The sequence below is a fragment of the Sinocyclocheilus grahami genome, unplaced genomic scaffold (assembly GCF_001515645.1).
Source record: "Sinocyclocheilus grahami isolate Dianchi unplaced genomic scaffold, SAMN03320097.WGS_v1.1 scaffold175.1, whole genome shotgun sequence".
In the NCBI taxonomy this organism is placed as follows: Eukaryota; Metazoa; Chordata; class Actinopteri; order Cypriniformes; family Cyprinidae; genus Sinocyclocheilus; species Sinocyclocheilus grahami.
Genome location: NW_015505354.1, coordinates 1,805,709 through 1,823,441, shown reverse-complemented (window position 1 = coordinate 1,823,441; position 17,733 = coordinate 1,805,709). Strand labels below are relative to the sequence as shown.

Here is a 17,733-nt window from a genome sequence, read left to right as displayed (position 1 = left end):
ACACAATCTGGGCCTGGTGCTTTTTTCCTTTTCTGCTTCCGGAAGACCTGGCGCACCTCGTCTTCACTGATTTGAAGTGCAGATGTGGGGGAGAGGGGGGTTGCAGGAGGCGTTAATGGTGTTTTTTCAAACCTGCAGCAGAACTCGTTCAGATCGTCTGCCAGGTGTTGATTCTCCACAGTGCTGGGGGATGGTGTCTTGTAGTTGGTGATCTCTTTCAGACCTTTCCACACTGAATGCTGAGTCGCTGGAAGTGAACTGAGTCCTTAGTTTTTCAGAATAACTCCTCTTTGCCACTCTGATCTCATTTTCCAGTGTGTATTTGGCCTGTTTATACAAGACATTGTCCCCCTTCCTGTAAGCATCTTCTTTGGCCTGACGGAGCCGTCTATGAGTTTTGCAGTGAACCATGGTTTGTCGTTGTTGTAGGTTAAATGAGTCCTGGTAGGAATGCACATCTTCACAAAAACTGATATATGATGTTACAGTCTCTGTGAGCTTGTCCAGATCGGTGGCAGCAGCTTCAAAAACACTCCAATCAGTGAGGTCAAAACAAGCTTGTAAATCCTGCTCTGCTTCATTAGTCCATCTTTTTACAGTCCTTATTACAGGTTTAGCTGATTTCAGTTTCTGCCTGTAGGTCGGTATAAGATGAACTAAACTGTGATCAGAGAGCCCCAAAGTTGCCCGTGGGACAGTGATATGCATTCTTTATTGTGGTGTAACAGTGATCCAATATATTACAATATATTACTTCCCCCGTCTGTGCATCCTGAAGCAATTGATCAGCGCAGCTGCTCTGCCAACTACTATGTCCATCAAAACACCAGAATAGTCGAAAACAAGTGAAATATCGGGTGATGTGTACTGCCGAATGTCCAGCAATTCATCTCTGGTGAAACTGATTGCGGGGATAGAACTAAAGACAGGACAAACTAACAAAAACATAAAAACACCTGCAGAGCACGCCACGGAGGCAGCCATCATCGGCGACATCTTGACTTGACTAGATATGAGCCTGTCGCAGATATATCGGTATTAGCGAATATGCCACAGATATGAAATTTTTTTTTTACATAAAACACAGATAAAATGCTTGTAAATGGTGTAATTAGATAGTTTGTCCAGCCTCCATTGTTTGCTACTGGCGACCTGGATGAAACGCTTTAAAGCTTAAGTGTATGGAATACCATTGAAACTTTGAACGGCCATATCTCCGTAACGGCGCGGCGGATCCGCACCAAATTCGGGGGATCCCTTCAGCTCGAGGAACCCTCTCGAATGCCGAATCGAGTGTACACCCCCGCGTCGATAGCCCCCGGGGTCCGGGAGTTACGGGCGGTTAAATTCGCGGTCGGGCGCCAACCGATCTGGCGATCCCGGGGGGCTACCGACGCACGGAGGGTGGTGTTCGGAGGGCTCCTCGAGCTGAAGGGATCCCCCGAATTTGGTGGAGATTCGCCGCCGCGTTCGTGAGATAGTGACACCAGCCAACACTTTCACGTCAGTATGGAGGTCTCTTGTTCAGCCAGCAGCATTCAAGCGTTGTCTTATTCGACCGTAAGTGCCCTGCGAAGTGGACTTCACATGATATTCCGCCATGATTCCAGTTTCAAGGGAATGTACACAATACATTCAAAGGGCATTAAAGTGCGTGAGACGTGAATTTAAATTGTATTTATTTACAGAGGTATATTATGTCACACTTCTCTAGGTAAGTTTCATCTGTGTGTGAAGACAGTAGCGCAAATCCGTGAATGAATGTTCAGAAGTTTAATAAACTTCAACGGAATAAAGTTGAATGGATTTGAATTGAAATAAAGTTGAATAAACTTCAACTTTACTGTTCAGTGCACTGATGTCAGACTCATTTTGGATAATAAAGTTTATTGTTAAATTGTTAAATGCCCTGCCTCCATTACATATCTTTGTCACGTCATTATAAGTGTTTGATCACCACATTTGAGTGATTGCAAAAAATGTGCTTATGTATATATATTCTGTTTATGTATATACTGTATTCTATATATAGTACCAGTCAAAAGTTTGGACACACAAATGGGAAAGTGTCCAAACTTTTGACTGGTACTGTTCTATAATATACACAAAGATTATCGGCAGATATATCGATATCGGCCTTTTTTACTCCCTAATATCGGTATCAGCCCCCCAAAAAACCCATATCGGTCGGGCTCTACTGGCAACCACCCACAACACTCTCGCATCAGTTCTGCACAGGCAAGAACCACTCACGCTTTCTTCAGAAAATCAAAAAGTCCAGTCAAATATAAAGTGTTTTACTGCAATTGAAAAGAACAAACATTAGCAATGAACATATAAACACGGTCATGAAAGAGTGAACATAAACACAGGCTGTATAATTTCACAGTATGGTTTCAGTGTAACACTCACAAATATCTCCTCTTGTTTCACAGAGTAAATATACAGCTCACAGTCTCACATTAAGAAAGAGGGACAGAGCAATAGAGGAGATAAAATGAGAAAGCAAAAATGAGGTACAAAGGAATAAGAAAGTAGATGACAAGGAGTTGCAGCAGGATACTGTTTGTCTTAATACCACAATCTGAGCTAGTACTCCACTCAGTCAAACAGGACACCTTTCCACAGTCGAATGGCAGGTAGTCAAAACGAAATTAAACTTTCAGAGCCCTTGCCTGAGGCCAAGTGGAGTTATAAACCCTCATTCCTGAAGGAATGAAAAAGATTTGTTAGTTTTAACATATAGCAGCAGCACGAAGCTCAGTAGTGGTGCGAGACAGAGAAAAATGGACGAGTGCTTAATTATACAAGTGAGAAGTTTCAATAGGTAATGGATGGGGATACTTCTGCCATGAACTCTTAAGAGTTTAACTGCTCCATAAACATTGGTCAAACAATCTGACAGACTCAAAAGGAATATTTCATCTAAAAATGAAAATTCTATCTCTTATCATTTTAAAACCCATATGATTTTCTTTCTTCTGTGAAAAAAATAAAAAAATGGGGTTATTCTTTACTATTGTATGATATTTATTAATTTATTTATTGCAGCGTGACAGTTTGAAGTCACTGTATGTTTTCATTGTACACTAAAGAAGAGTAGCAGGACTGTTTTTCAAAATGGTTTTTAAATTGACTTCTATTATATTGCACTGAAGAAAGCCTCCACTTTAATGCTTTCTTGCTGAAGTAATAATTTCTTTAAAAAAAATCAACCAATCTTACTGACCCTAAATTTTGAAGGCTAGTGTATAATGTTCTTTTTACTTGGTTATGAAAGTAATTTTCTCCAAGTGAATGCTGTATATTAATGTTGTAAATTCAGGAATCCTTTTAACTTGGTACTGTACAAAAAAACAAAAACAAAAAAACAACAGATTTTCAATTACTATTTGTTTAATATAAATTAATTGACAACTGAAAACTGCTTGGTGAATATCAACTGAAGTAACCAGCATTTCCTGTTTAAAAGATTTTTATATAATTAAAAATAATAACTTAAGGTTGATTCAATAACTGATCACTGCATGCTTTCATTGTATGCAACAGATCAGAAGCATTGTTGATCAAAATTTATTGTTTTCTTCATGTTCCACTGAAAATAGAAATTTAGACAGGTTTGGAATGACATGAGGGTGAGCAAACTGCCTTTCCACTGCATTGCATAATGAAGATATAGACATAGGCCAGTCATTGTGAAGAATGTCAAAGAAGAAGAATGTTTTGTTGGTTAGAAATCACAATTCACATCACCTTCCTCGCACACAAACATGCACTGTGGCTCCATGCTAATAGCAAATGAGTGCATGTCTTGTTATAATGTCTGACCCCTGGTGACAAAAACAATATGCTGTTCCGCTGATGTTTACACTGTGGCTTCATAACACCACCACCAGTCCTGTAACCAACCCTGCAGAGTCAGCGTTTCTCCGTCGCTCTCACACACATTCTAATAGAGGGGAATTACAGAGCAGTGTGCTACGTAAAGACTTCAGCTTGATGGTTCTGGGCTATGAGCGATCTGACCCAGACGGATCCGTGGAGCCACACTGATGTCAGATTCTCCACACAGACCTGCTATCCTGGATGGTTTTGGTTTTCAGGGACACAGAGAAAATAAAGCGTCATTTACTCACTAAAAAAAGGAACATGGTCTAAAATGGTCTTAAATTACACATAGTAAAGGGCACGATCAAGTCATAGAGTGCCTTGTGCCTATACTAACAGGTATATATAATAGCACAGTATCTAAGTGCAGAGTGCAAATTTAAATATTACCAATGCCCTGACAGAAACGCTTAAAGGGATAGTTCACCCAAAAATTAAAATTTTGTCATTAATTACTCACCCTCATGTCGTTCCAAACCCGTAAGACCTCCGTTCATCTTCGGAACACAAGTTAAGATATTTTAGATGGAATCTGACAGCTCTCCGACCCTCCCATGGACAGCAAGGGTACTACCACGATCAACGTCCAGAAACGAAGCAAGGAGATCAGTAAAATAATCCAATCCAAAGTATTCTCGTAGCTTTGTAATATTATGTTTGAACCCCGAGGTCACATGGATTATTTTACCGATCTCCTTGCTAGGTTTCTGGACGTTGATCGTGGTAATTACATTGCTGTCTATGGGTCAGAGAGCTGTCAGATTCCATCAAAAATATCTTAATTTGTGTTCCGAAGATGGAGGTCTTACGGGTTTGGAACGACATGAGGGTGAGTAATTAATGACAGAACTTTTATTTTTGGGTGAACTATGCCTTTAAGCGTTTCTGTCAGGGCATTGGTAATATTTAAATTTGCACTCTGTGCACTTAGATACAGTGCTATTATATATACCTGTTTATCAACAGGCTCAGTGAGCATAATTTTTCAACATATCTGTAAAGCAGAGTCACATGTTAAGAATCCTGAATCTGGCTTTCATTATTTTTTTCAGACCCAAATGCACGCACGCGCGCACACGCACTGTAGAAGGCAACAGTTGGAGGCCATAGATGGAGATCATAGAGGCGGCTCACGCACAAGAGTGAGAAAAGCCAATAGATGCTGACGACTGAGCTTCAGAAATATCCATGAGACCATACACAAATCTCATGAACGCTCACACAGAATCACTAGCGGTGATTATGGGCAATGTTTTTTTTTTGCAAATGTGAAATATAAAGTACTTTACTTACACAATCCACCCAGCTGGAGTAAAATAAAGTCAGAAAAAGATAAAGAAAGAGAAAGACCTCATCCTCATCTCTAAGAAAGCCATAAAATTACACAAAGTATCAAATCTGTGATAAGGACAGTCATATGCAGATGACAGACAAGAGGAAAAGAGTGTGCTTGACTCTGTTTTTAGAAAACTTTGAAAAAAAGAAATAAAAAATTAACACAGTTTACCCTTAAAAGGTGATGTGACATTGTACATTAGACTGAACATGCATTTGTTACACTCCTGATACTCCTGGAATGTATCAGACCAGCCTGATACATTCCAGCTCTTGTGAAGAAAAAATAATAAGGTAAAATCTAGATCAGTTTGAAGCTGATTTTATCTTGCCCTATCACTATTTCACAACTTAACTGTAGAAGGATCAAAAGTATCAAAAGTGTCATGTGGACACTCATCATTTAGTTGTCAATTTTAGGGGACCTGAGTTTCAACTTCATCCAAATGTGCAGCGACACAATGCGGCCACTATCAGTGAGAGTAAAGACAATGACGCTCGCCTCATGTGGGATCCCTAGTGGCTGGTATCATGACAACAAACATTATTCAAAAAACATACATCGCAAGCACTATAGTCCCATTCATGTACAAATGACTCTTATGAGCCAGCTCTTGTAATGAATAATAATAATAATAATAATAAAAACACTTCTAAAAACATTTATAAGAGCAGATCCACACAGGAAATACTGTGTTTTTCAGTTAGCATTCACATAGGAATTTTTGGTTGTGTTGATTCATCAGGAACTGAACTAGCAATTGAAATAACTTGTATAGTTTGAAATAGCAAGGATGCATTAAATTGTTCAACAGAGAAAGTAAAGACTTTTACATTGTTAAAAAAAAATTAGCAACTTAGAATGATTTCTGAAGGCCCATGTGACACTGAAGACCAGAGTAATGGATGTTGAATTTTTTTAAACAAACATTATTCAAAAAACATACATCGCAAGCACTATAGTCCCATTCATGTACAAATGACTCTTATGAGCCAGCTCTTGTAATGAATAATAATAATAATAATAATAAAAACACTTCTAAAAACATTTATAAGAGCAGATCCACACAGGAAATACTGTGTTTTTCAGTTAGCATTCACATAGGAATTTTTGGTTGTGTTGATTCATCAGGAACTGAACTAGCAATTGAAATAACTTGTATAGTTTGAAATAGCAAGGATGCATTAAATTGTTCAACAGAGAAAGTAAAGACTTTTACATTGTTAAAAAAAATTAGCAACTTAGAATGATTTCTGAAGGCCCATGTGACACTGAAGACCAGAGTAATGGATGTTGAATTTTTTTTAATTTAAATGTTAATAATATTTCACAATATTATTGTTTTATTGTATTTTTAATCAAATAAATGCAGCCCTGGTGAGCATAAGAGACTTATTTAAAAAAAAAAAAAATAAATAATATTTGTACTGGACCCAAACTTTTCATTGGTAATGCAACTTAAATGAATCAGAATCAAATCAAATTGAAAGCTTGTAGATCAGAATCGATAACCAGCCCTGGATACTACCTCGTAGAGCAACTTAGCAACCTGCTGCAATTTAAATGGTTTCAGACAAAAAAATCCTACTTCTGAACTGACCATGCTTTGTAAAAGAACACCTGTTGTCACTGAAACTTTCAACCAGATGCTATTAGTCTTGAAGGAAAGATTGGTATCTCTGAGAGAGTCTGGTTCAGGTGCAAAGGTTCATGGGTTTTGAGGTGAAAACCCATTCAAGGAGGTCTTCTCAGCAGCCAAACTCCAAACAACAAGCACAGTGTTTAACCAACATCAAAGCAGCAGCAACAATTACACAGTCACATTAGCCACACTACCAATTACGGCTACCAGACCACTGTAACTCAAACTACAGGTAGATCTGCTCATCTGAAGTTCTCCACGGCAGAGTAAATGTCACCAGCATCAGACAGCAGCACTTCAGACACCCGATATGTCAGAGATGGCTGGGTCACTGACTAGACTATCACATCCACACTTTACTCCCTCTGGCGTCTCGCTTTTAAAGTCAAGGTCTGTCCATTTGTACATTTAACAATATCTCTCCATCTCCTTGTCGTTCTCTCTTTGTGTCCACGTCTTTTGTTGGTGAAGTATTCACTATACAGGCGTCAGTGTTAGTGAGAGGCCGCTGAAGAAGTCATTGTTGTGGGTTAAGAGAGGATGTGAGGCCCTGGATGTATTACGAGCCCCTTGGGTATAAAGTAGTGTGCGCATGTTTGGCCATACAGCCATGCAGAACCTTGATAGAGATGAAATACAAGGCAGGGCCGATGATGGCACATGTTCGATTATACGACTGATGAACAATGAAGACACTGACAGACAATCAGAATTTACTTGACTTTGGAACGTGATTGTCCATTGATGTGGACGCTAATATAGTTATCATTCTTGGTGTGAAAGAGGTTCTTGAGGTAACCTCAAGAGGTTATATTTAATTCTCATAGAATTGCTGGCGCGTTCATATGTGTGCGTAAGTGCGGCACTACAAAGCTGAAGCGTGTATAATAGTTCAGATCCCACTAAAGGAATGATTAATGATATGTCAGACAGCACAATGCCTCTGAGAGACAACTGTCTGATGAGACTGGAATCTATTAAGAGATATTATTTTCCTTCCTTCCCATTCTGTTCTTTTACATATGTTAGTGTATATACCACTGTGCCATCCTTTCATGAAGACATTTAAGAACGTGATGATTGAAGTCTTTCAGGATGACAGAAATCAGAGCCTGTGCTGGTTTCGGGTCACATTCACTGTTGCACTATTGCTGTGAGAACACGTTGGTCCTATGTGGCAGTACAAAAGATCGAGGGCTCCTCACGGTAGCAGAGCAGGGCTCGACAGAAGCATGACTGCTGCAGTGAGGTGAGCTCCTGTGGGACTCACAAAAGTAAGGCGAGTGTTTGTGTTTGGGGGCATAGAGTCAGTAAATTAGCAGAGAATGACAGAGCCCTGGGGTACACCAGACGACTTTACCAGTTTCTTTTTCCTTTTAAAGAGATCCGTTCCAAAACCTAGCGAGCTGACTCACTGACTATTTCTTATACAGGCAGTTGCGTTCTAAGGCAACATCCCAGCTGTTACAGAACATTATAAGTGACCAATTTAAAATGCTCCACATTAATTTTAATAGTTTGATGCTACCATGTTGTTAAACTAAGTACTTACAAATAAGAACTAACATTTTAACTGCAGTTTACATCACAACATTTATCAATATTTTAGTATGAAATGTTAATGTTCAGCCTCAGACTGCCATTGCAGAATAATCTCCTCAGATTTTATTTCTATATGTTTATTAATGGGAAATGGCTTACTATTCATTGTTTTCATATTTTATTTCTATGTCTAGTGATGGGAAAAGGCTTACAATTCATTGTTTTCAGCTGTTTTTAAACCAAGTAGTATTAATTAAAAATTAAAAATATGGTTTGCTATGACTAATTAGAGTATTTAAATGGTCAAATAGTGGAATTTCTTAACATTTCATGACTACATCCATCCATCCATTCGATTGCCTTCTCCTTGAAGGAAATATTAAGCCTTTATGTCAGAAGAATACCTCTGACACCCCAGAATACTTTCTCCATAAGTAGCTCACTATGTTTTGGAACAGAGCCATTAAATCACATCCCTCATATTTATAGTGCCATCATTTACAAAGTATTTTGCGCAGAGCAGGGGGCCAAATTGGAAGCTGGACGAAAACAGCTTTGTGAGCTAAGGGCCGGTTGCAGTGGTTTGTGGGTATAAGAAGGGATCAGGCCCCTGAAGGGTGGACAGGAAGGAGAAGAGGACCAAGGGATCAGTAAAGAGATGAGGACGTTAACCTCATCAGAGCCGAGACAGAATGTAGTCTGATGAGTGGAACAAGGAACCGAGGGACAAGAAGGTTAACATCCCATACTAAGATACAGACAAAGGGCCTCCAGAGAAACAGAGCAGGATGGAAGGAAATAAGGGATGTGATGCTCATCACCTCAAATCAAAGCAGAGCATGAAAGCAGCTATAAGAGGAGAGGTAAAAAAGTCAAAGTGTTCAAAGAGGGACACCATCATCTTGGTGTTCAACACAGGCCACAGCATCAGAAGACCCATTAATCACCTTGTGAGTGGGTGTGTGAGCAAGAGACACATCAGATTTGGTATAAACAGGGGTACTGTGGTTCAGTAGTCACGGATCGTGTTTCTCTGCATTATACACGGTTATAGTTACCAGTGTGCTGTGCTAAAAGCTGCTATTCCATTACTCACTGTCCTCAGGGTATGTGTGGCTGTTCATCCACTGGGACCTGAGATCATTCCTTTAGTGTCCACTGGTGTGTCTGTGTGTCCGTGACCCTCTCAGGACCTCTGTGAAAGGTCATTTGTGTAGTGTCTGCTGCTTTGTGTGCACATAAATCAGATAAGAGTGAAACACAAACCCTATTAGAGGCTAAAAGCAGAGACACAGGGACAAACAAAGACAGTAACGGGAGTATAGATCCGCAGGGAGACAAGCTTAAAACTTGACATTAAAGATATTTAACTCATGCGCGCACACAGAGAGAGGGGAAAAAAAGCTACCTTCCATGAAACATTACAAACAAACTGCATTAACAGACAAATCTCGTAAGAGAGAAATCTTTGTCTAAAATAAATTTTTAGGAAACCACTGACAAACTGCAGAACAGTCACCAAAAATTAGACCAGAACAACCACAAAACTATATCAAATTCTCCACACCTAATGAGCAGCTGTCAAAAATAAGGATAACATACTTATCCTTATTTTTTTTTCAGGGTTGGAGCTGAACTCTGCACTCTCTAGGACCGAACTTGCCTACCCCTGCTCTAGTCAATGCTTGCGTTTACACCAACCACGCCGCGGCACGTTTCAGAAGCGTCCCAGAAGCAGCTCTCCGTGCTGCTTCGCCAAAAATAGGCGGCTCGAATATGCTCTAGAACCGCTCTCGTGATACTTTGATGTCATACACCGATCAGTCTGTGCAGCGCTGCTTCAAGTCGAACACACCTATTCGGCAGTGTTCGAATTGTCTCAAAGCTTTTGGGGGGGTCCCACTAACCAGCCCCCCACCCCCTTCACAAAAGAAAAAAAAATAAAATAAAAATAAAACTTTATATACATTTGATGCATATTTTTGGTCTTGTCCTCGTCATCGTTGAGAAAACCTAATTCTAAGATAAAAGATTATTTTATGATGATCAGTGAATTAGGTGTACCAAAACAATCACAAGCAAAGAATAATTAAATATCTAGCCTAGGGGTGTGCGATGTTGAAAAAAAAACACAATTTTTTAGGGATTTTATCGATAACGATCGACAATCAGACAATATTTTGCTGAGTGTGTTGCGCTGTAGGACTGCCATGGACAGCTGATTCTGTGTGGTGGTCAGTTAAACAGCAGTGACAGAAATGTATCTTTTCCAACAAGTTTTAAATAATTTTTACCCTTTATGGGCATTTGTACCTTTGTAAAGCCATTTTTTTTCATTTAGGGCTGTTACCAAACAAATAAAATCATTATCAACAAAATTCATGCAATGTAAAGGAAACACAGATGCTGCATCTGAAGTGGCATTTAGATGCATATACACACTGTTTATTGTAAGGCATGAATGCTTTAACCTGCAGTTACAAATGCATAATAATGTTTTGATATTTTAATCTTAAAACGTTGAATACTGATATTTGAAATGATTTAAAATATATATAAAAAGGTCCTTTAAAATGTGAAATTAAAACCGCCAGTAGGTGGAAGCAAGTCACTGTTAATGAGTGAGTCATTGCGATTGAACAGAATTATTTAAGGTTGATTCACTCAGGGACAAAACACTGCCATGTTTTTTAGAGACAAAACAGTGCTGTGGCTTTGTTTGGAACCATTTTTGTTGGCAAAATAGAGCAGGAAAAAAAAGGCAATATGGTGTCTAAAGGGGCGGTCACACTGCACTTTTCGTTCCATTCATACGCATGCGAATGCGTCAGACCGGAAATGCAAGCTCATGTGAAAAATTTAGCATTTCGCTGCATTCCAAAGTTCAAGTTTGGTGAACACTGACCTGCGAATTCGCATCACGTGCGACCAGTAGAAGACCGATACGTCACTGCGTGACCTCTCTGTACAGAAATTAAAAAATGGAGAAAGAGCTAATTTTAGCCGTAGCGTCCTATTTTATATAATACATCTTTAAAAGATTATAAAAACAAAATAAAAAAAAGAAGCTGCATGGTTCGTGGTGTCAATAGAAACAGGAACAGACGGTACATTTGATTGCGGACACATTTTTATATATATATATATATATATATATGAGCGAGAGAGAGAGAGAGAGAGAGAGATAGTACAATATAATTTCTATACACGAGTGTATTATTATTAAATTACTTAATGTTGTTCGTTATTTTATATTTTCAAACTCATTTTAAAATTAATTTTGCACACCACAGGAACTTTTTAAATGACCTATTTAAAGGGAAAAACATACAGCACTTAAAGCACAGCACTTAAAAATGCATGCATGTACGTACAGTCAAACCAAAATTTATTCAGACACCTTGAACATTTCATTCATTAATACAGTTTATTCACTATAGTTAAAAAAATATGACAGAGCCGAAAGTACTCCTTGTGGCGATCCTCATCCAGCCGAAGCTCCTGAATTAAAGAATGGAACTCTCCCCGCTCATTCCGAGTCCATAGAATAGGGTGAACCCACAGCCTTCTCCTTTCCAGACGCTTTCGACGCCGTCGCAAAAGACACAGTACAAGCACATCAGAATCCATGTTGTGATAACTGAGGGGAAACCTTGGCGCGTGATGTCATGTCCTGCTCCCGCCCATATTTGCAGCGGCATCCGAAAACATTTAGTGCGTTCAAAGTCTAGTGTGACTGCCCCTTAAAACGTAAATATCTTAATATTAACTTGTTTATTGAATTGTTGTATAAAATCAATATCACATTTGTGATTTTTGCGGAAAAAATGGCACTCTTTGTGTGATATTGATCAACTATATGAAAAGATATAAATACTAGGGCTGCACAATTAATCAAATTTCTAATCGCGATTACTATTACAGATGCCACAATTACGTAATCGTTCAAAGAGGCAATTAATTGTTCAAAGTCCACTTTTGTTATTCTGAGTGCTTAAGATGTGTGCTTTTCTTTCTACAGGTTATCTTAAGAGTTTTTCCATTGTTTTAATTGTGTTAGTATAACATTATAACACCATGCATATTTTAACTTTTTTTTGTATTATTTAAAGAAGAAACCAATCCAATGTAAAGTTGACATTTGAGCTTTAATGCTACAGAAAAGCAATAAAAGTTTTTCCTCAAACAATGGTATAAACATCATTCAATGTAAATTGTGATAATCGTAATTAATAATCAATTACAATTTCAACGGAATAATCGACAATTATGATTTTTGTCATAATCATGCAGCCCTAATAAATACATAAATTTTCTGCCCCCATACCTTGAATTTTGGCAGCATTCTAAATGCATTTTATTAAACTGAATCAGGCAGTGAAAGAACACACTCTAAATTAGCATTCAGTCTAGCTAGTGTTTAAGCACTCATAACTCCTCTTATAACCAATGAAGCTGTCCATACACTGTATGATAAATTAATCTCTAACTTGCATCGTACGTACATCTGCACATTGTTGCTTATGATGAGTGGATTCGCGAGTTTCAGTCTGAACAACTCTGGGGTTTCAGTGATGACTAATCTGAACGCCTCTGATTGGCTACTGCATTCCTAAGCTCAACAGAATCGTGTGTGATTGGTTATAACGAGCAACACTCTAAAAACGCGTCAAAATAAAATATGTAACATAAGCAGGTCTAAATTTAATACAGCAATCGAAACTTCATTTTAAGTATTAAAGTTTTATTGAAAAACCAGGGGACCCTCCACAGTATATTTTTTTTGGGTGTTATTGGGGGTCCCTTAATGCTTATGGGAGGTCCAGGACCCCCCCAGTCCCCCCTCAATTCGAACACTGCTATTGGGTTTTTTAGTGTTGTTGTTGTGCGCGCTAGGGAACGTAAATGCGCCATACGTCATTGCGTCGCTATATCATTGATATCGCGATATGACACTTTTTTTATCATGTAAAAATAATCAACATGATAATTTTGGACAGCACAGATATGGTTATCTAGATATTGTGTACTCCTAATGATTAAAACAACAACAACAAACAGGCTATTTCAGGACAATCAAAAGGTCAAATAAACTGAATTTTATCATGAAGCTAGCACACTAGGGAATGCAAGCTCAACCTAATTAGTCCAAAGGTGTTAGTGTGCATCCTGTTAACAGCTGCTCTTCGAGTTGTCGTCCGAGAGCTTTTTCCCCTTTCTGAGGGACTGGCAGAATGGCTGACTCTACTGGTGACTCCAGCTGGAAAACTAAACCAGATGGACACACAGTGAGCTCTGGGGGGAAAAGATCGGTTTTCCTACCGGAACTCGTGGCATTACTCCCCTGAGGCTATGCTCCGCTAACCAGCCCCAGAAAGAAGGTGAAGAGAAAGAAGTAAGTGGGTGCCCTGTGAGAGCATAATTGATTGTGTGTGTGTGTGTGTGTGCGCGCACACTGAACAGGGCTGCTGTTTGTATAAGAGAGCAGAGTAACAAGAGGTTCAGCTCTCCACTCAGATGCTACATCCTCAATATTATTGAATAAAGGCCTATATGAAAAGCTAGTGAGAAACTGATGCTTGACAACTTCAAGCTCACAAATTAAAAGAACAGCTTTCTCTGTTTTTATGAGAAATGTAAGATAAATATAGCACAAAGAATTCTGATAACATTGAGGAACAATTACACAAATCAATGAATCTGTGAACTGAATCAACCAGTTTACTAAATCAGACAAAATATGCTACTTGATAGAAACACTACTATGAAAGCAGCTGAACTACTGTTACATTACTGAAGAATGTAATTATGTTAGGATCACAGCTGCTTTTAGTTACTTCCCATCACAGCATCTGACTACACTGGGGCTAACAGATTATACTGTAGTCAAGCTTAGATTTGGTCTAAGAAACTTAGGAAGTAACTAACAAAGGATAGGGAAACTATCAGTGTGTAATGATAAATGTGTAGATCTTAGATGAGATGGATACTTACTGTAAATTTTATTTTCAGAGCTCTTATGTAGAAAAGTCTCTACACAGACTATATAGCTACTATACTAACAGACTATAGCACACAGTACTACCGGCCTACACACAGAAACAATGAAGGGTGATTCATGGGCAGATGAGATGAGCCTTTGTTAGTCCTGAGGATTTTGATCCTGCAGCTCTAATCAGGATGAGAGACATCAATCATGAAAGACTCAGTCAAATACATTAAAGCACTGCTGCTCCAAGCCCATTATGCTTTAAAAGCAAATCAACCAGCCCTGTTCAGAGACCTGTCTATTTCTAAATAATACATAACTACATTCTAAGTAGAAACATAAATTAGTGTTAGTGCTGCCTACAGTATAGCAACATGGTAACATTGACACCATGACATTGGTTATTTTGCAACTGTCAAATTTTGTCTGAAGTATTTTGTGACATTTAAAAGAAAACACGCACTGCATTTCAAAGAAACCAACATTTTTTTTTAAAATCTTTTAGAATTTTATTTAATTCAAAAATATTTTGGTTATGCTGGATCTGCACTTAAAAAAGTGTCTAGTTTATATAATTAATAATAAAATGATAAGAGTACTCATCACTATCAGAAATGTCCTGAACAGGAAGGAAACAAATCATGGAAAAAAAGTTTCTAGTGTGACCCTCTCTCAGCACATGCACAAATGCTGGATGAGGATAATGTACTGACAGTAAATGGCCTTAAGTGTAAGACCATGATTAATGCTCGCTGTCAATCTCATTTGCCTCCAGGTGGAAACCCTCATGAGAAACAAGCATTTCCTCTGTTGAGTAAAGGGATAAAACACACGGGTACTCACACAAAACTCTGTGAACACTGTAATCCAGTGGGTTTTAAAAAGTCTTGCTCTCATATAGTTGCATAAAGCTTTAAGCTAATGCTGGGCAATAAAATGATAATGATAATTATTGCGATATAATTTCTTGATGAAATGATAACAAGAGTTTGATAAATGTTCTATATAATGTTCCCTATCGAACGGTCTCTCCTGTTGTGTTTAACATGCTTATGGGGAAACTCCCGTTTACTCCGATACTGAAGCCTGATTTGTGCAACTGCACAAAACAAATGGCACTTCAACCCGCCAAAAAAAAAGGACGAACTCACCAGGACATAGCGCGCCCCCTATTTGGTGCATGTTAACTCCACTTCTGCTGCTCTCACCCCTGTTGACGGCGTTGAAGAAAGAGGATATGGCAAGCTCCCCCCTCTCGAAGAGGCGGTTGCTGTGCATCTATGCCCACCATCGACCCTGGGGGTAAAAGCCCATGCAGTGCATCCATCCAAGCCCTGCAGGATGACCTCCGCTCTGGCAAATAGAGCTTATTCAACGGCTGGCCAGGCTGGCTCAGCACTTCACATGATGGCGGTGCTACAAGTGTTTCAGGCAAAAGCTTCTCCGCAATATGGAAGAGTCTGGCCCAAGTCCTGATGACTTTAAAGAGCTGTGCACAATGACTGACCTGGAAAGCCATTCAAGATGTGTCAAGCGGAGTACTAAAAACCACAGAACGATGTTACTCGCCCAAGTTTGCTCGCAGGACACCTTGCTTCAGGAGGTATTATTCAAACTTTGGTACAACACAATGATGCTTACATTCATCAGTCCGAAGTGCAAACTTTGCTAGCAAAAGGAGCCGTGGAGACGTTACTCTACTAAACAGCAAGTCGGGCTTTTACAGCCGCTACTTCCTCGTTCCCAAATGGTTTCCCCATAAGTGTGTTAAACGCAACGCTCATTCCTTCATCTCAAGGAACCAAGGTTACGTTAGTAACCGGAACGTTTATGTGCCAAAGGCGGAATGAAACAGCGCTTCTCATTCGAAGTGCGCAACACAGACCCTTTATCCGCTCGGCTCAAATGACCTGGTGATTTAAATGAGTTTAAAGCCAAATGAAACCACGCTGACAAACAGCAGAAACACTGTGCGCAATGATACAGTCAGAAGACTACAAAGTCTACATATCGCGATAATTTACAATGGATTTACTAACTGTAACACTAACTACACCATGGTGTTGTGACAAAAATGTGGGATATTCATATTGAATTTTATTATATTATTAATGTAGTGATGTATTAAATGAATTAAAGGAGTAATGGAATATAATTACAGTATTTTTGTGATCAAGTTATAATATTTGTGCATTTATACTAAATGTATTTAGACTCCTGTTTTTCATATAAATTCCAAGAAACCATATAGTTACATATTTATGATGGTAATGAGGTGCTATATGTGTGGTTTTAACTGTATGCTACTATGGAAGACCAAAGGTCTTTTAATAAAACGAGGCTGTTACAGTTTTTACAGATGTTACCGTTTTTGATAATGAACATAAATTTACATTTGCATCCTAACACAAGCTACTGTCAAATGTGCATTTCTAAAAGACCAAAAAAATAATAAAATAAAATAAAGAGTAATATTATTATAGCAGCCTGCATTGCAAACTGCTAACCTGCTTCATGATTTGAAACAAAATCACTCATTACAACACGCAGAAACTAGTAAATTAATTTTTCTATTAAGATATTTATTTTGTTAAGGAAAAATGACTGGAAAAGTGAAGAATTCAAAAATGTGAAGTGTTTGTTATGTTCTGACCATAAAGAGTAGTTTAAAACCACAATTAAAGGTCTGGTTTCTACAGCTTTCAATTAGGAGCAAATATCTGCCTTTAAACTTGTAAGAAATAAAGATTTGGAATTTATTTTTATAATTACTAATATCGACTGATATGAAAAATTTTACTGTGATAATTTTTTGCCCATATTGCCCAGCCCTACTTTAAGCCATGAGAAGTCATGCATTACAGTGACTTTACCATTGTTAAGGGAGATGTTAGGCATGACAAATTAAAATGGCGACAACGGCAATATGATAAAAAACAGAACTGTCACCATTTCAATTGCTTATACTTACAGTCTGAAGATGAAAACATACCCATATCCCTAAGTATTAAACCTCAGGGCATAACATGCCTTATACGATTTGTGCTGTTGACATGAATGAAAACTCAAAAAGTGCAGCCTGAGGTGTGCCATTACTTTTCCAAGCAATGGGATGAGGGTTTTCAACTGGGCAACAATAAAATGGCTGAAAAAAATTGACCCAGGCCATATCTAGGGACCAAAATACCACAGAGACATGGAGTGAGCTCGTTTGACACTGGCCAGTGAGCAAGTACCTATAACAGTCCAACAACCATATGACAAATAGGGATGGGCGATATGGCCAAAAATATTATCACAATATTTTTCCCATATCATATGATATTGATTAAAATC

At 38.5% G+C, this 17,733-nt stretch overlaps 1 protein-coding gene across 1 annotated transcript in view; it reads right to left on the bottom strand.

The window, feature by feature from the left end:
- The window catches only part of LOC107593720 (protein FAM188A), a 42,069-nt gene that overhangs the window by 8,075 nt on the left and 16,261 nt on the right, over nucleotides 1-17,733 (bottom strand). The window lies entirely within an intron of this gene.